This window comes from Peromyscus californicus, unplaced genomic scaffold (assembly GCF_007827085.1).
Source record: "Peromyscus californicus insignis strain IS unplaced genomic scaffold, ASM782708v3 Scaffold_17__1_contigs__length_78620276, whole genome shotgun sequence".
Taxonomy (NCBI): domain Eukaryota; kingdom Metazoa; phylum Chordata; class Mammalia; order Rodentia; family Cricetidae; genus Peromyscus; species Peromyscus californicus.
The window spans coordinates 21,393,609-21,413,416 of NW_026294469.1; the positions used below are offsets into that span (position 1 = coordinate 21,393,609).

General features: G+C 44.2%; 1 protein-coding gene across 5 annotated transcripts in view; it reads left to right on the forward strand.

Annotated features, from left to right (window-relative positions):
* The first annotated feature begins 8,347 nt into the window (after positions 1-8,347).
* The window catches only part of Wdr33 (WD repeat domain 33), a 113,037-nt gene continuing 101,576 nt past the window's right edge, over positions 8,348-19,808 (forward strand). For 2 of the 5 annotated variants that reach the window (XM_052741762.1, XM_052741764.1), the window contains exon 1: positions 8,348-8,522. The gene's annotated coding sequence lies outside the window, so the exon portion shown is untranslated. Of the gene's footprint in view, positions 8,523-17,280; positions 17,425-19,808 lie in introns of all 5 variants that reach the window. The other 3 variants (XM_052741763.1, XM_052741765.1, XM_052741767.1) reach the window with 3 other exon arrangements.

The window sequence follows — 19,808 nt, forward strand, 5'->3', positions numbered from 1 at the left end:
GTTCATTGAAAGAACTTTGGCATTGCCGTGCCTAACCTGGAGACTGGAAGGAAGCACATTGTGGAAAGCAATTACCCCTAGGTTCCTTAGCCTGTGGTAGATATACTTCATCTTGGGGGTAAGGAGCTTTCTTGAAGAATGTGTATTTGGAGTAGCCTTGAAGGGTGTATATTATCACTCTCAAATGAAGATCTTTCCTTCATAGGCTGTATTTGAAGACTGAACACTGAAATCTTCTCATGAGATGTCTAATCCAAACTTGGTTAGATACTTAGTACTATTATTCTGTCATAGAGGTGATGTGGAAGGAGTGATTGTGTTCCTTTTTCTGTGCTGGAAATCAGGACCACTATGCCTGTTGTCTTAGGGTTTCTATTGCTGTGAAGAGATACCATGAACACAGCAACTCTTTTTTGTTTGTTTGTTTGTTTGTTTGTTTGTTTGTTTTTTCAAGATGGGGTTTCTCCATGTAGTTTTGGTGCCTGTCCTGGAACTCGCTCTGTAGACCAGGCTGGCCTGGAACTCAGAGATCTGCCTGGCTCTGCCTCCTGAGTGCTGGGACTAGAGGCATGCGCCTCTGCTGACTGGCTATAGCAACTCTTATAAAGAAAAACATTTAATGAGGGTGGTGGCTTACAGTGTCAGAGGATAATCATGGTTAGGAGCATGGCTGTGTGTAAACAGACATGGTGCTGGAGGAGTAGTCGAGAGTCCTTCATCTTCCAGGCAACAGGAAGTTGACTAAGACACTGGGTGGTATCCTGGGCATAGGAAACCTCAAAGCCCGCTCTCATAGTGACACACTTCCTATAACAAAGCCATACCCACTTCAACAAAGCCACATCTAGTAGTGCCACTCCCTGTAAGATTCTAGGGGTCAGTTACATTCAAACCACCACACCTGGTGTCCTCATGTCTTAAATCCTAGTACTCTGGAGGAAGCAGAGGCAGACAGATCTCTTGAGTTTGAAGTCAGTCTGATGTTATACTTAGCAAGTTCCAGGACAGCCTACATAAAGAGACCCTGTCTGGGGGGGAATAAAGTGAGGGGGAAAAAATGAAAAAAGAAAAAGATTGGAAGTAGAGAGCTCATGAGCCCTGTGAGTCTCCCTGTTTCTTTCAAAAGGAGCTGTTAACAGGTCAGATCTCATCAAGTCCTATAAGTGGTCACAGGCTGCTCTGATTGAAGATGGTGGTACTCATAGCCAGCTTGAAGGAAACAAGCTAAGTGTTTTCCATTAGTGATGAGCTCAGGTTGGTTAGGCTGCTTTGTGGAGGAGTGATATTGCCTGTGGAGTCAGGGAAGAAGCTGCTTACAAAAGGTGCAGAAAAAAAAAAAAGTGCAGGAGGCAATGATCCCAAGGCTGCAGTGGCTACATCAGAAGAGTGAGTCTAGGGTCAGCATTCAGCTATATAGAGAGGAGCTGGAAGATGCCCTGTGAGGGAGCAGTCATGGAGAAGAGCTGTAGAGTGCTTGTCTGTGCTCAGAAAAATGGTGCAGAACATGGGGGAAATTCACTTTCGGGAGTGTTAAGAGATGGGGTCTAGTGGCCAGCTGGGAAGGTTGGCAGGAACAGGAAAGAACGCAAGGAGGTGAAGAGGGTGCATGCATGTAGACAGTAGACAGGTCGAGTTCTTTTTTTAGACAGCCCTTTTTTTAGACAAATATCATAAGGTTTATTTACATGTCCTGGACACCTACTTGACTGTCCACCCAGAGAATACTTTGTATTCAGAAATAAAATATTTGTGTCTTTTTACATATTAAAATTCTCATCTTAAATATGTGTGGGTGGGGATGAACATGTCTTGGTCAGAGGACAACTAGTGGAAATAGGTTCTTTTTGCACCACATGGGTGCTGGGTTGCTAGGTTTGGTGGCAAGCACCCTTACCTGCTGAGCCATCTTGCTGGCCCAGATATCTGTATCTTTAAGTTTGAGCATAGAACATACTTTTTGGGTTATTTGTTTGAGACAAGGTCTCACTCTACCCAGGCTGGTCTGGAATTATTATCAATCTGCCTACTTCCTGAGTGTTGGGATTATAAAATAACTTACTTGGCCAAACATTTATAATCTTACAGTGCTGTTACAATAACAAGATCATTACCAGAAAGTGATGTGATGGAAGAGAGTATGAAATAGTCTTTTCCCTTTTTGAGACATGGTCAGGTGGGCCTCTGACTTCTAATCCTTCTTCCTCCAACTCTAGACTGCTGAGGTTACAGGTTTGTGCCCCCATTCCTGGTTTTCTGCAGTACTGGAGATTGAACCCAGGGTCTCTTGTATGCTAGGTAAATGTTCTGCCAACTGAGCTACAGCCCAGCCATGACATAGTCATTTGTAATCTCAGTACTTGGGAGGTAGGTGTAAAAGGATCAGGAGCTCAGGCATCCTTGGCTACATAGCAAATTAAAAGCAAGTCTTGTCTACGTGAGACCCTGTCTCAAAGGAAAAGCCCTCTTCCCCAGGATAAATGAAAGGGAAATGTGGTCAGATAGCCTGGAAAGCTATAGGGCTACTTATCTGAATCTGTAAGTGTGAGATGTGCAATAAAGGCACAAAGGTAGCACTTGGAAAGCAAAGGCAGGTGGATTTCTGTGAGTTCCAGATGAGCCAGAGCTACAAAGTGAGACTCTGCCTTAAAAAGTACCTCCCCACTAAAACAGTATGAAGAGGGGGTTAATGATTTAGATCTGAAATATGAGCTCTGTAAGGATCATATGTAAGGCTTGGTTCCCAACTCAAAGTTGAGGCTTTAGGAAAGTGACTATATCATGATGATTTGATATGCTATCAAGTGTGATGAACACTTAGGAGAGGCAGGACCTAAGTGAAGGGAATTGGTCACTGGAGGTTATCCTTGGTTCCTTCCTCTTGTCATCTTTCTCTTTGCTTCCTGGCCATCAGGAATTGAGCAGCTTTGTCTGGCACCTGCTTCTGTGACCATGATGTTCTTTCCACCCACCACAGTCATAAAGCCAACAGAACCAGCCAACCGTGGATTGTAACCTCTGGAACAGTGTGTTAAGTCAATCTTCCTTTATTCATTTTTTTTTCTTTTAGTCAGGGTCTCCTGTAGCCCAGGCTGGCCTCAGACATGCTATGTTCATAGCCAAGGTTGACTGAACTGACCCCCCAGCCTCTACCTACCGAGTTCCGGGATTACAGGCTTCTATCACCAGACCTTGTTTATATGTTATTGGGGTTCAAACCCAATTCAGGGCTTCCTGAATGCTAGATGTCTTAATTTGGTTTTCAGTGGCTTTGAAAAAAGTATTAACCAATATAACTTGTGGTAGGAAAGGGTTTATTTGGTTTATACATCCCAGGTCCCAGACTATCACTGAGAGAAGCCGTGTCAGGAATCAGGAGGCAGGAACTGAAGCAGAGGCCATGGAAGAATACTGCTTACTGACTTGCTTTACACTCAGCTTGATATATATATAAAACCAAGGACTGCCCAGGAGTGGCACTGCCCAGAGTGGACTGGGCTCTTCCACATTAATCATTAGTCATAAAGAGGCCTCCACAGACTTGCCTACCAGCCAAATGATGGAGGCATTTTTCCCAATTGTGGTTCCTTCTTCCTAGATGACTGATTTGCAAAGTTGACAAAAAAAAAAAAAAAAAAAACCCAACAACTAAATAGCACAAATTACCCCTTGTCAACTAGACATGTGAACTAATAACCTGAGTTGGAGAGATGGCTCAACAGTTAAGAACACTAGCTGCTGCTTCCAGGGGATCTGGGTTTGATTCCCAGCACCCACAAGCTGGCTAACAACCATTCATAACTCCAGTTTCAAGGATCAGACACCCCTCCTGGTCTCTATGGGCACTGCATGCACGTGGCACACAGACAGCAGGCAAAACACCCACACCTAAAACAAAAATCTCTAAAGCCTTTAATCCCAGAATTTAAGATCCAGAGGTAGACAGATTTCTGTAAGTTTGAGGACAGGGTGTTCTACATAGTGAGTTCCAGGACGGTCAGAAATCCATAGACCCTGTCTTAAAAAAAAAAAAAAAGAAAGAAAGAAAGAAAAAAAAATAACCCTTCCTTGTTTATCTCAACTATCACTATCGTGTTAATAACAAGATCACAATATAAATACAGTTTGGTGACACATGCCTTTAATCCCAGCACTCGGGAGGCAGAGGCAGGCAGATCTCTTTGAGTTCAATGCCTGCCTGTTCTACAAAGGGAGCTCCAGATCAGTTAGAACTACAATGAGACCATGTCTCAAACACACCCATCCCCAAAGCCCAAAGAAACCAAACCAAGTAAGCAAATAAATAGAAGTCCTTCAGTTGAGGCTGTAGAGAGGACTCGGCCAATAGTATTTTTTGTTTTTGCAAAGGACAAAATGGGAGGGGGTTGGAGAGATGGCCCAGTGGTTAAGAGTACTTGCTGCTGTAGGGGTTGGGGATTTAGCTCAGTAGGTCCCTAGTTCGGTCCTCAGCTCGGGGTAGGTGAGTGGGGGGGAGGGAGGAAAAATAAGACCACTTGCTGCTCTTGCAGAGGACCTGGATTAAATTCCTAGCACCCACACAGCAGCTCAGAGTGCCTGAAACTTCAGTTCCAGGAAACCCAGTGCCCTCTTTGGGCACCAGGCATGCCAATGGTGCACAGACATTCATGTAGGCAAACACACATAAAAACTTACATCAAGAGGTAAGAACCAGGACACAGTTACAATCAAATCAAAGAAGAATCAACATCCAGCAGTGTAAATCCAACCCTGTAGCTCAGTGTCCTCTACCTGGCATTCAATCCCAGTCTGGACTGCAAAGGCGTTGTGAAGCTTCAACTCTACCAATCTGCCATCCACAATCCACATAGCTTGTCTTGTAGGATCAAGCCAGCTCCATGCCACACCTGCTGCTGTCCTTGTCTATCATCCCAGGGTACTGGCATCACTAGTATGCTGGAATCTTCATTGCAATTGAGGTTGCATCTTCACCAATTGCCTCTCTTGGCTTCTTCAGGGACTGACCCCGTCACATGCACAAAGCCTCAGCTTCTTCCTCTGAGACCTTCAATACGCAAGTCTCCATTGTAACTGAGGCTGCCCCCTCACCAATGGCCTTCTGCCTTCTGTAAGGACTCCAACCTTGTTATATGACGCTAAGTCTCAGATGCTCTCCATAAGCCCTTCAAGCCTTCAAAACCAATACCATGTGGGAGATGCTTACATAGTACCACTTTCAGCTGCTAGTTTCAGATACGGTCTTGGCCCCTCTGATCCATCTGAGTGCCATGACATACATGTTACATACATGTACACACACACAAATAAAAAATATATATAATTTTAAATAAAGGGCTGGAGAGATGGCTCAGCAGCTAAGAGTGCATACTGCTCTTGTGGAGGACTCTAGTTCAGTTCCCAGGACCCATGCTGAGTGGCTCATGACTTCCAGTAACTCCAGCTCCAGGGGATCTGACACTTTTGGCTTCTAAGGACACCTGCACATATATACACCCGCATATCTATCTATCTATCTGCATATATATATATATATATATATATATATATATATATATATATATATACCCATACAGACACTCATAATAATTCAAAACAGTCTTTAAGAATTTAAAAATTAAATATACTTCTCAAGTATTTTGTCATAAGGTGACTACAGTACCAAATTCACTGAGAAAAGCATGAACTTCCACACCTTGGGGCTTACCAGGGTGCAGAAACAGCTGAAACCAGGCATCCAAGAGCTGTGCACAGGTTCTTTTGTAGCCTTCTTTCACCAGCATCACTCCTTCATGGCTGTCCGTATCCTAAAGCCTATTGGCGCTTCTAATTCTCCTTCTTTTTATACCTCTGTCACCTGAGAGATGTCGCAGGCTGTCTTTGGACCTAGATTCAGAATCCCAGGGAGCACCAAACTTTGCATGAGCCAATAATAGCCTCCAACAGCCTAGGTAGCCAAGGATTGCCTTGAACTCCCCTCCTCCTGCCTCTCCACATCCCAGGTGCTGGTATTACAGGCATGTCCCACCATGAGTGATTTATGTGGTGTGGGTAGCAGATGACGTCATGAGTGAATGTGTGGTTGTTGACAAGCACAGCTATGTCAGGGGATCCAATGCCTGAGACCCAGGGGGTCTTCCTTAGGGTTTCTATTGCTGTGGTAAAATACCATGCCCAAAAGCATTTGAGGAGGAAAGGGTTTATTTTGCTTACATTTCCAGATAACAGTCCCTCATGTCCTGAGAGAAGGCAGAGCAGGAATGCAGGACAGGAACCTGGAGAAAGGAATTAATGCAGAAGCCACAGAGGAGTACTACTTTCTGGCTTGCTCTCCGTAGCCTTTTTCTTACGGCACCCAGGACCACAACCCCGGGCTGACACTGTCCACCGTGAGCTGGGCCCTCCTACATCAATCATTAGTCAAGACAATGCACCACAAAGGTGGTGGTGGTTCAAGCCTTTAATCCCCCGCACTCGGGAGGCAGAGGCAGGCAGATCTCTGTGAGTTCGAGGCCAGCCTGGGCTACAGAGTGAGATCCAGGACAGGCTCCAAAGCTACACAGAGAAGAGAAAAAAAAAAAAAGAAAGAAAGAAAGAAAGAAAATACAGAACGCACCACAAGCTGCCCATAGGCCCATCTGGTGGGGGCATTTTCTCAATTGATAGTCTTAAATGATTCTAACTTGACATGTATTCTCTCCGGTACAAGACTGAAAAGGACAAGTGTGGGAAAGCAGGAAGCAATTCCATCAGTCAAGTGAAAACAACTTGGACAGCTGCAAACTTTCTGTAGTATGTTAGGCTTTGGGGTGCTTACCCTTTCTGTCCTGTCTTCTGTGTTCGTGTGTGTGTGTGTGTGTGTGTGTGTGTGTGTGTGTGTGTGTGTGTGTGTGTGTGTGTGTAGGATAAAGGTAAAAGGTGTCTTCCTCAATTGTTTTCTGCCTCATATATTTTCTTCACACACAAAACCATTTAAGGCTGGGTATGGTTGAGCATGTCTTTAATCCCAACACTTGGGAGGCAGAGGCAGGTGGTTCTCTGAGTTTGAGGCCAACTTGTTCTACATACTGAGTTCCAAGCTAGTCAGGGTTACAAAGGGAGATTCAAGTCCTCTACAAAAACATTATACACTCTAAACCTCTGAGCCATCACTCCAGCCCTTCCATGCTTTCATTAAAAGTACAAAGTAACTTAAGGTTAAGGGCTTTGCTCACAATTTGGTTCTTGCTTTAGGGATAAAAGACCCAGGCCATTAAGCCATGGGAGCTGCTCCTGCTAGCAAAGGTTAGGGGTGTGGCACACCGTTTTTTTGTTTGTTTGTTTTGTTTTGTTTTTCAATACAGGGTTTCTCGGTGTAGCTTTGCGCCTTTCCTTGATCTCGCGCTGTAGCCCAGGCTGTCCTCGAACTCACAGAGATCTGCCTGGCTCTGCCTCCCAGTGCTGGGATTAAAGGCGTGCGCCACCACCGCCTGGCGTGGCACACCTTTTTTATAAAAAGAAATTACCTTGCAAAGTTATTTTTCCATTGTTTCTGTGTTTCTTTTTGTGGATACAAAGATTAGTCTTTTCTAACACCTTGAATTTGTGTACTCAAGGATGCCTTTGAACTTCTGACCCTCCTGTCTCCACTTCACAACCAGTATAGGTAGTGCTACAGAAAGACCCCTGGACCTCCTGCATGCTAGGCAAACACTTGACCAACTGAGCAAAACCTGCATCCCTTTTTATTAATTATAATATCTTTTTTGTGTATGTGTGCACACCAAGGAACAGTACCGTACAGTTGTTGGGGAGAATTTGTATTTCTTTTCTTTTCTTCTTCTCCTTTTTTTTTTTTTTTTTTTTTTTTGAGACAGGGTTTCTCTGTGTAACAGTCCTGGTTGTCCTGCAACTCATTCTGTAGACCAGGTTGGCCTCGAACTCACTGAGACCCGACTGCCTCTGCCTCCCAAACGCTGGGATTAAAGGCGTGAGGCACCATCGCCCGGCTTTTCTTGGCTTTTTTTTTTTTTTTCTTTTTGGTTTTTGGAGACAGGGTTTCTCTATGTTTAACAGTCCTGGCTGTCCCAGCCTCTTAAGGGTTCGGATTCCAAGCATGAGCCACCCCTCCCGGCTTGAACAAGCGTCTTATTGGGTTTTGTAGCACGGGATGTTTTCGGGAGCATCCATGATGGCTCACCAGGTGAAGAAAGTCAGTAAGGCCAGTGGCCCTGGCGTGAGGCTCTGCGCCCAAACAGACTTCAGTGTTTGGGCGCCGGAGGCACAAGCCCCACCCCTCACCTGCGCGCATGCTCTTACGTGAGCCCGACGGGCGACCTGCGGCATAGGCGCGCGTGACGTAGCACCGCGGGGCCGTGATGACGCACAGGCGTACGCTCGGTGGCTCCTCGGGGAAGATGGCGGCTGCATCTTTGAAGGAGAGGAATTGAGAGTAGGGAGCAGGGGAGAGGAGCGGGACGGGAGAGACACTCCCCGCGGCACCGAAGGACACCGCGCTCGCGGTCAGGCGCCCCTCCCGGCCCTCCACGGTGAGTGTGCGGCGGGGCCCGTGAGGGCCGCGGGCGGTCGCGCTCCGCCATTTTCGGGCCCGGCCGTTGCGTGCTTCGGGGGGTTGGGGGGGGGGACAGGTCGCGGGAGAGAGGAGGACGGGCACCGGCGGGGCCGGCCGCGGCCGGTGGGGGTCCCCGCGGACGGACTTCGGGGAGGGGGCGGCCGTGAGGCTCCCTCGGCCTAGCCGGGACGGCGAGGCCGGCCGCAGAGACGCGAAGTTCGGAGGAAGGAAGCGCGCTGGGGTGGAGGGGAGTGGAGTCGAGCGCGGCTTTGAGGGCTGCCCAGAAGGGGGCTGGAGAAGTTCCTGGGGATCCAGGGGGAACAGCTGGAGAGTCAGCCTGGATGCTTTCTGAAATTGAGATCCGTGTTGGGGACCCGGAGGAAGGCAGAGCTTTGCTCTCTTGCACGAGTTTCAGTCCTCTCTGGCTCCTTACGAATGTCCCACTAAGCACTCATTCTCCACTCCAACTGGAAATTAAATTCGGGTCCCAGTATGTGAGAGAAACAAAGGCTTTCTGGCAACTGGATATTTGTGGTATTAGAAAGCGCCTCTCGTTTTTCTTTTCTCCTATTTCTTTGAGACTGGTCTAGTTGTATTGCCCAGGTCCGCCGAGAATTTCCAGTCTTCCACCTGCCGGGCACAGGCGAGAGATAAGCGCGCGCGCTACCTGACTTGGCTAGCGGTCCTTTTGTTGTTTGGCTTGATTTTTATTTTATTTTATTTTTGATACAGTTTCACTGTGTAGCCAGGCTGGCCTAGAAACTCACTACGTAGCCTAAGTTTCGAACTCAGCGGTAATCATCCTCTCATTCTCCCAACCGATGGCATGACCAGCCTGAGCCCCTCTAGACTTGGCTGTAACCCAGGCTGGCACTAACTTGCTAATTAACTTCCACTTCCCGAGTGGGATTGAAGGCGTGGGCCACACCTGACCGAGAATTTGTGCTTTTTTTTTCTTTTTAAATCGAAGAATTGCATATTAGTGTATGCGTGCACGCGCTCCCTCCCTCTTCCCCTCCCCCCTCGCTGGTAGGAGAGAGGACAGTTTGCTGGAGAACGCTTTTCAACCAAGTGAGTCTTGATTGAACTTAGGTTGTGTGGGTACTTTAACGCTGAGCCATCTATTGAGTTACATTCTTGTGTTTTGTTTGTTTATTTTATTTTATTTTTTTTAAACAAAGTGTTGATATTGGGTTGTAACTCTTGTGGTTGGTGGCCCTTCCGGAGTAAGGGAGCGGCTGGTTGAGGGATTATCTCCTTGGATTGGAAATCAAAGTCAGAAAAGTGTGTGTGTTAACATATGTAAAGACTGTCAGGAATGATGGGAGGCAGTAGCTATTTGGGAGCTATGGATGACAGGAACCAAGCCACAGTGGTGACATAGACCACTTGGGAACAAAACTTTCACGTACTCTCTGGATATAATACAGGCAGCCTTTTGCCTATGAATGTTTAACCCAAACAAAGAACAAAGCTCTTAGTGACTGTTAAAAGAAAACACTTTAATTGTTTCCCTGGTGGCATTTTTTCTTTTCCTAATCTTAATTACATTTGAGACCCACGTTTTAGGTACTTTTGCATTTTTAATTTGTTTCCATGCCCAGTAGAGGTAAAATACTGTATAGATTTGGTTTGAGACAAAACTTGAAGTGCTGTATTTAGCTGATTTACTATAGAGACTTGGGGAACATTTTGATACCCTTCCCCCAATCCTGGGAAGGATTTTGGTAGAAAGTTGGCTTACATCACAGTGCATTAGAAAAAGTAATTTGACCACCGGGCTCGGGGGCACATGCCTTTAATTGGGGAGGCAGAGGCAGGCAGATCTGAATTCGAGGCCAGCCTGGTCTACAAAGTTCCAGTACAGCCAGGGCTACACAGAGAAACCCTGTCTCAAAAAGCAAACAAACAGCCACGTGGCTAATACCTGAAAGAACTCAAAAAACTAGATATCCCAAAGGGTACATGCCTTTAATCCTAGCACTCAGGAGGCAGAGCCAGGAGGATCTCTGTGAGTTCGAGGCCAGCCTGATCTACAGAGGGAGATCCAGGACAGGCACCAAAACTACACAGAGAAACTCTGTCTCAAAAAAACAAAACAAAACCAAAAACTCAAAAAAAAAAAAAAAAAAACAGACAAAAAACAAAAACAAACAAACAAATGAAATAGTAAATTGTTATTTATGAAGCTGAAAGCTTAGTTCCCATTCCTTTCTTTGGTTGGTAAAAATACGAAATGGTGAATTTTGTCATCACAATTTTATCCTGACCTAAACCTTTAATAATATTTTTACTGACCTCTTAAGCCCTATATTCAGAGTTTGCTTTGCTAAATAACCGAGTCCATTAACATAAAAAGCTCATTAGGTAACAAAGTCTGTTTTTTTGGGGGGGGTGTTTAGATATTATTTGATTATTGCCAAGCTCAAACTTTTGTATTTCAGAATGAAATTTTAACGTTTCATAACTCTAACAAAGATATTAGTGAAAGTTCTTTATTTTAAATTTGTATGAATGCATTTATGTAATCCTTTTGAGGTTATTTAGAATAAATTTGGTATTTTACCTACGTTTTTAATTTTTAGGTAAAATGGTATTAGTTGGAGCTAAATGGTCACTATCAAAAGTTTTTTTCCATTAAAAATTTACATTTACTTTGTGTGTATGTTTGTGTGTATAGAGGTCAGAGGACAAATTAAAGGAATTGATTTTTCTTTTCACCATGTGGATTCCGATGTTGTCAGCTATCTTTTCCCACTGAGCCCCTGACCACACCTGCCTTTGACCATGGTTTTAATACTTAAATATTTTATCTTTGTTGTTAGCTGTGATTTAGGTTTAAGATTTCTACTTGGGCCAAGCCATGGTGTTGAATGCCTATAATCCCAGCACTCAGGAGGCAGAGACTGGTGGATCTCTGTGAGTTCGAGGCCAGCCTGGTCTACAGAGGGAGTTCTAGGATAGCCACAGAACACAGAGAGACAAAACAAAGCAAGACAAAAAAAGATTCTACTTGGACATGTTTTCTTTGATGACATACCTGTCCCACCCCTGTCCCACCGCAAACCATTTGTCTTAGACCCCGAAGCTGGTCAGCCATGTTGGAGAGTGTGACCTACATTACTGTTACTCTTTCTGGACTGTAAATAACAACTTCATAAAATTTGTGTAGTGCCTAATTTTCATAATTTAAGTGTTTATAAATTCCAGACCCAAGGGAGATGTATTAGAAAGAAAATCATGGGATGCCATAGCAAGTGGCCTAAGTTTGCAAGCTGAGTTCATCACAGCTAGCTTTAGATCAAGAGGAAGGGTGTGATGAGTATTGAATTCAGTAGATTACCTATTTTAAGTGCGTGTTACATCATTGAACTATACCTCCAGCTCTAAAGCAGTTTTTTTTTTTTTAAGATTTATTTATTATGCATACAGTGTTCTGTCTGCATGTGTCCCTGCAGGCCAGAAGAGGACACCAGATCTCATTACAGATGGTTGTGAGCCACCATGTGGTTGCTGGTAATTGAACTCAGGACTTCTGGAAGAAGTCAGTGCTCTTAAACACTGAGCCATCTCTCCAGCCCCAAGTTTTTTTTTTTTTTTTTTTTAAATGGGTCAGTTAATTCAACTCTGAGTATCAATTTCCTTATATATAAAAATGATAATTGCTAAGCTGGGCGGTAGTGGCGCACGCTTTTAATCCCAGCACTCGGAAGGCAGAGCCGGGCGGATCTCAAGTGAGTTTGAGGCCAGCCTGGTCTACAGAGTGAGATCCAGGACAGGCACCAAAACTACACAGAGAAACCCTGTCTCAAAAAACCAAAAAAAAAAAAAAATAAATAATTGCTATTGGTGGGATAGTACATGCCTTTAATCCCAGAACCTCAGGTGGCGGAGGCAGGCAGTTTGAGGCTACACTATGTAGTGAATGTAGGCTATGTAGTGAAACCCTATCTCAAAAAAAAAAAAAAAAGTGAAAATAATTTCACTATTTCCAGTCCCAGTAAGAAATAAGAAAATTTATTGAATGTATATACTGCATATACTCACCGCTGAGAGGTAGACCAGGCTGGCCTCATAGAGATCTCCTTCCTCGGCCTCCCAAGTGAAGGAATTATAAATGTGTTGACCACTTTGCCTTCATTCATTGGTTGGTGGGCATCTGGCTTGGTTCCGGTTCCATTTCCTGGCTATGATGAGGAGCACAGGGTGTACAATATCCCTGGTCTGTAAATTGAAGGTCACACATACCTAGGAGTGGGCTAGTTCTTTTCAGCGTTTTTTTTTTTTTTTTTTTTGTTTTGTTTTGTTTTGTTTTTCAAGACAGGGTTTTTCTGTAGCTTTGCACCTTTCCTGGAACTCACTTGGTAGCCCAGGCTGGCCTTGTACTCACAGAGATCCGCCTGCGTCTGCCTCCCGAGTGCTGGGATTAAAGGCATCCGCCACCACTGCCCAACTTCTTTTCAGCTTTTTGAGGAATTCCTAGTGGCTGCAGAAGTTTACATTCTACTAGCAGATCTGGTTTAGGTTTCTGCTCACTTCACATCCTTTTCAGCATTTTTGTTGCTGAGTCAGAGTTCTCACTATGTCCTTCTGGCTGTCCTGGAGCTCAAACAGATCGGCTTGCCTCTGCATCCCCAGGACTGTGATTAAAGGCGTGCTCCACCACTCCTGGCCAGCATTCCTTTTTTTTTTTTTTGAGATTGATTTAAATTTTCTGTGTGTATGGGTATTTTGCCTGCATTCATGTCTGTATAGGTGTGTGAAGTGCCCCAGGAAGCTTGAAGACAGATCAACACTTTTAGTTTGCATTTCCCTGTTTTTGTGTATTTTATGTGTATTTTATTCACATTTATTTGGGAGGTTTTTTTTGTGTGTGTGTAAGATAGGACATTCTGTAGTTCAGACTAGGCTGAAATCTTTTTTTTTTTTTTTTTTTTTTTGGTTTTTCAAGACAGGGTTTCTCTGTGTAGCTTTGCGCCTTTCCTGGAACTCACTTGGTAGCCCAGGCTGGCTGGCCTCGAACTCACAGAGATCCGCCTGCCTCTGCCTCCCGAGTGCTGGGATTAAAGGCGCGCGCCACCAACGCCCGGCTTAGGCTGAAATCTTATAGTCCGGGCTGGCCTTAAACTCATGGTGATCATCTTCTCTTAGCCTCCAAAATATTGGGATTATGAGCACTATCACGCCTGCCAGACTTGTGCTTTTTAAAGGTAGATTCTGTAGTACCTTATTGTTATTAATTTTAATTTTATTTAATATTTGGGGGGCAGATTCTTGATACATTTGCATCCCTGACTGGCCTGGAATTTGCAGGGGTTCCCCTGCTGGAATTATAGTCTGTGGCACTGCACCTGGGTATGGAGATCAAATTCAATTCAGGTCGTCAGGTTTATATATGGCAGGTGCCTTTCCCAGATGAGCCATCGTGGCAGCTCTACTGTATGTTTTTGTATTTCTAAAAGTTAGGCATAAATTCTAGAGAATGGGGGGAAGAGGATCAGGAGTTTAAGGCCAGATGAATTTGAGGCCAGCCCAGGTATGACTGAGTCTGTGCCCAACTTTAAAAAAAAAAAAAAAGATGCTGGGTGTGGCGGCAAGGCTTTTAATCTGGTCTACAGATCGAGTTCCAGGACAGCCAGGGCTACACAGAGAAACCCTGTCTGGAGCTTCCCTGCCTCCCTGCTAAAGTTAAACTTTACAATTACACTTGTATTGTGGATGGTGACTTTGGCATCCAGTTGTGAGTACCTTGTTTTTCAGAGTTTTGACTAGTGATTGATGGTTGTTGACTAAGCCATTGGGGATTCTAATAAAAAGAAAACCAACTGTTTTTTTTGCTTTAAAAATGCTTTGTGCTGGTGGCGGTGGTGCATGCCTTTAATCCCAGCACTCGGGAGGCAGAGCCCAGGCATGAAAAACTACACAGAGAAACCCTGTCTCGAAACCCCCCTCCCCCCAAATGCTTTGTATGTTAAGGGTGGAGCACAAAAACTTAGCATGTATGACCCTCAGTCCAGTATGCTACGAAGTGTTTACTGCTGGCCCACAACTCCAGCTGTCTCCACTTGGGTGTTTTAATTTTCTTCTCCTTTCTTCATTCCTTCCTTTCTTTTGTCGTCTTCTCCTTTTCTTTTTTTTTTTTTTTTTTTTTTTTGTGGTTTTTTGAGACAGGGTTTCTCTGTGTAGCTTTGCGCCTGTCCTGGAACTCACTTGGTAGTCCAGGCTGGCCTCGAACTCACAGAGATCCACCTGGCTCTGCCTCCCGAGTGCTGGGATTAAAGGCGTGCGCCACCACCGCCCGGCTTCCTTTTCTTTTTTGAGACAGGGTCTTGCTGTGTAGCTCTGGGTGGCCTGGAACTCACTATGTACACCAGCCTGGCCTCAAACTTGTATCAGTCCTACAATTCTCTTGCTACCATCGCTTCTTGAGTACTGGGACTACAGATATGTGACATCACAATCAGCCTGAAGAATGACTTTTTGATTGGGGTGGGGTAGATGTAGCCCAGGATAGTTTCCATGAGATATACCTTGCTTTTTTTTTGTTTGTTTGTTGTTGTTGGTTGAAGTGTTGAGAATTGAATCTGGGACCTTGTGCATGTTAGTCCAGCACTTTTACTGCTAAGTTATATACACATATGTGGACTCTTTTGTTTTGTTTTGTTTTGTTTTTCGAGACAGGGTTTCTCTGTGTAGCTTTGCGCCTTTCCTGGAACTCACTTGGTAGCCCAGGCTGGCCTCGAACTCACAGAGATCCGCCTGGCTCTGCCTCCCGAGTGCTGGGATTAAAGGAGTGCTCCACCACCGCCCGGCTCTGTTGTATATGTTAAAGAAATTTTTTTTTTTTTATGTGTATGGTTGTTTTGCTTGCATTTATGTCTGCCTACAGAGGCCAGAAAAGGGTATCAGATTCCCCCAGAACTGGAGTTACAGATAGTTGTAAGCTGTCATATGGGTTCTGGGAGTTGAACCTTGGTCCTCTGGAAGAGCAGTCTAGCCAAATTGATGGCTCAGTGAAATTCCCCGTCTCAAAGAACAAGAACATTTGAGGAAAACACTCAGCATCAAGCTCTGGTCTACATGCACGCACACACGCACGCACATGCATGAATGCACAAAAACATGTACATACACATCACACATAAAAACATACAGAAAAGAAAAAAGTAAGGCTGGGGAGATGGCTCAGTGGTTAAGAACACTTGCTGTTCTTTGCTTAGAGGACTCAAGTTCAGTCCAGTATCCACATGATGGCCCACAACTGTCTGTAACTCCAGATCCAGAAGATCTGGTACCCTCTTCTGGCTTCACAGGTATTGCATACATGTGTACACTTACGTACATTCGGGTAAGGCATATAAAATAAAAATAAATTTTTTTAAAATAAAGTGAGAAAGAAAGCTGGACAGTAGCAGTGCACAGCCTAGCATGTATGAGGCTCTGGGTTCTCATCCCATGTAACACTCACAGAGAAAAAAAAGTGAAAATTTACAGAGAAAATATCTTCAAATCATAAATCTAATGAGAGTCTTAAATCAGAGTGTGTCAGCACACGTGTATAATCTCAGCAAGTGGCAGGCTAGTGAGACACTGTCCCACAGTGAGGCAGGCAGGAAGGTGGAATGGATCAGAACGTGTAAAGAACTCTTACAACTAACTCAGTAAGAGAAAAAAAGAACCCGGGGCTGGAGAGTGGCTTAGCAATTAAGAGCACTTGCTGTTCTTGAGGATTTGGGTTCAATTCCCAGCACCCACACAGTGACTCACAACCCATCTGTAAGTCCAGTTTAGGTGACCCTGCACCCTCTTCTGTACCTCTGCTAGTACATAGTACACATGCAAGCAAAAAACACATAAAATAAAATAAAAATATCTAAAAATGAAAAAAAGGAGAAATAAATCATCATCTTAATTGGGCAAAAGATCTTTTTTCTCCCTTGAGACAAGGCCTCACTATGTAGCACTGACTGGCCTGCAACTTGCCTCCTAAGTGTTAGGATCAAAGATGTGTATCACCACTGTCCGGTCCCAGGTTTGTGGTTTTTTTTTTTAATGTTTGATTTTTTTATCCATTTTTCTTGCCATCTGGCAGTATGGGAAAACTTTGAAATCATTATTGTCATTAATCTGTTTATGTATAGCTGTATGTATTTAGGCTCTGATACCACTGTATGTTATGTGGAGGTCAGAGGTCAACTTTGGAGAGGTGATTTTCTCCATCCACCTTTTACATGGGTTCCCAGGATTATTCTCAGACTGTCAGGCTTGTGTTACAAGTGCTTTTACCCTCTAAGCTATCTTGGTGGCCCTAAATTGAGTTTTCAATGTATGAAATCATTAAATATTACCTATAAAACAAATCTTATTCATTTTTGGAAGATAGTATACCTGATACAAAATTCAAAAGCTGCAGACTAAGTTCCTTCTCAACTTTATATCCTAATTCATCTAGTTTTTCTTAAATGTGTTATTTTATGTGTGAGTATTTTACCTCTGTGTATGTCTATACCACATGCTGGCCTTGTTCCCACAGAGGCCAGAGGAGAGTGGCAGATTTCCTAGAATGGGAGTTGCAGTGAGCTCTCCAGCTCTGCCCTTGTTAAAGGGTGGTTAAAACATAGTTTATTACAAAATGACTAAGTGTTTATTATGGATGGAAAATTTAGAAAATACATAGCAGTAAATCTAATTTCTCTCTCTCTCTCTCTCTCTCTCTCTCTCTCTCTCTCTCTCAGTTGAGACAGGGTTTCTCTGTGTAGCCCTGACTGTCCTGGAACTCCATATAGACCAGGTTGGCCTCGAACTCAGATCTGCCTGCCTCTGCCTCCTGAGTGCTGGGATTAAAGGTGTGCACCACTGCCGCCGCCTGGCCAATTTCTGTAAGTCTTTAAAAAATGCTTATTATTTATGTATTTTTGTGTATGTGTGTTCACCTGTCTGAGTTTATATTCATCACATGTGTACAGGAACCCTCAGAGGCCAGAAGTGGGTGTGGTGGTGTGGCTAATAAACTTATCTGGGGTCAGAGAAAGGAACAGCCACAATATTAAACATAGAGGTTAGGCAGTGCAGTGGTGGCCCACGCCTTTAATCCTAGCATTCTAGAGGCACAGATCCGCCTGGATCTCTGTGTGTTCAAGGATACAGCCAAGCATGGTGACACACACCTTTAATCCCAAGAAGTGAGCCTTTAATCCCAGGGAGTGATGACAGAAAAACAGAAAGGTATATAAGGCATGAGGACTAGAAACTAGAAGCATTTTGGCTGGTTGAGATAAGGACTCAGAGGCTTCCAGTCTGAGGAAGAAGGACCAGGTGAGGAACTGGCAAGGTAAGGTAGCTGTGGCTTGTTGTTTCTCTGATCTTCCAGCATTCACCCCAATACCTGGCTCCAGGTTTGATTTTATTAATAAGACTCTTTAAGATTCATGCTACAAGAGGGTATAAAATATCTTGGAATTAGAGTTATAGTTTTAAGTCCCCACATGGCTCCTCTTTTTTTTTTTTTTTTTTGGTTTTTCGAGACAGGGTTTCTCTGTGTAGCTTTGCGCCTCTCCTGGAACTTACTTGGTAGCCCAGGCTGGCCTCGAACTCACAGAGATCCGCCTGGCTCTGCCTCCGGAGTTGTGGGATTAAAGGCTTGTGCCGCCACCGCCCGGCTAACATGGCTCCTCTTAAAGAGCATAAGTCCTCTTACACCACTGAGCCATCTTTCCAGTCCCTAATTTGATATATCTTCCTATGACTGATTTAAGCATACAACCAAGGTAGCTTTATTATTTAATTTTTTTAATTGGTTTTTGGAGGAGGAGACAGGGTTTCTTTGTGTACTTTAGAGCCTGTCTTGGAACTTACTCTTTAGACTAGACTGGACTCAAACTCACAGAGATCTGCTTGCCTCTGCCTCCTGAGTGCTGGGATTAAAGGTGTGTGCCACCACTGCCTGGCTTATTATTTAATTTTTATTTTGTTTGCTTTTGAAAATTATGTTTATGAGTATTTTGCCTACATGTATGTATGTATACCAACCACATGCATGCCTGGTTCCTCCAGAGGTCAGAAGAGGGTATCAGATCCCCTGGAACTGGAGTTATGGATAGTTGTGAGCCATGCCTGACCTAGTAGGTGATTTTTTTTTTGTCATTGCATGAACACCACAAAATGTGCTTACACACCCACTGTGATGGTATAGGTCAGTCAATCTACATGATTTCTTGTGGTGGTATTGTGTTCCCCAAAATATTGTGCAACCTAATAAATTTATCTGGGGTCAGAGACAGAGCAGCCACTAGATACAAAGGCTAGAAAATGGTGGCACTCACACCTTTAATCCTAGCACTCCAGAGGTAGAAATCCCTCTGGATCTCTGTGAGTTCAAGGCCACATTGGAAACAGCCAGGCACACGCCTTTAATCCCAAGAAGTGAGCCTTTAATCCCAGGGAGTGGTGGTAAAAAGCAGAAAGGTATATAAGGCGTGAGGACCAGAAACTAGAAGGATTTGGCTGGTTAAGCTTTCAGACTTCTAGCAGCACAGTTCAGCTGAGAGCCATTGGGATATGAGGACACAGAGGCTTCCAGTCTGAGGAAACAAGACCAGCTGAGAAGTTGGCCAGGTGAGGTTAGCTGTGGCTTGTTCTGTCTCTCTGACCATCCAGCATTTCACCCCAATAACTGGCCCCGGGTGTGATTTTATTAATAAGACTCTCTAAGATTCCTGCTACAATTTCTTTTTTGGGGGGGAATGCATTTCTTATGTATGTATGTATGTATGTATGTATGTATTTATTTACTTATTTATTGTTTCAGTATTGTAGCACTGGTTGTCCTGGAACTCACTGTGGAGACCAGGTGGCCTCGAACTCAGAGATCTGCCTGCCTCTGCCTCTTGAGTGCTGAGATTAAAGGCATGCGCCAGACCTGCCTGGCTTCTACGTGACATCTCTTTTTAAAATTTATTTATTTATTACATATATCGTGTTCTGCCTGTATGTATGCCTGTACACCAATAGAAGACCTCAGATCTCATTATAGATGGTTGTGAGCCACCATGTGGTTGCTGGGAGTTGAACTCAGGACTTCAGGAAGAGCAGCTAGTGCTCTTAACCTCTGAGCCATCTCCCCAGCACCTCTACATGACTTCTTTATGTAGCCAAAAGACAACTTCTACTGACATAATAAAGTATACTCTTTATATACTTATTTTTTTGTCTAGGTAGCTGAGGCTGTCCGTGGAATTCAGTGTCGTTCTGCTTCAGTTTACCA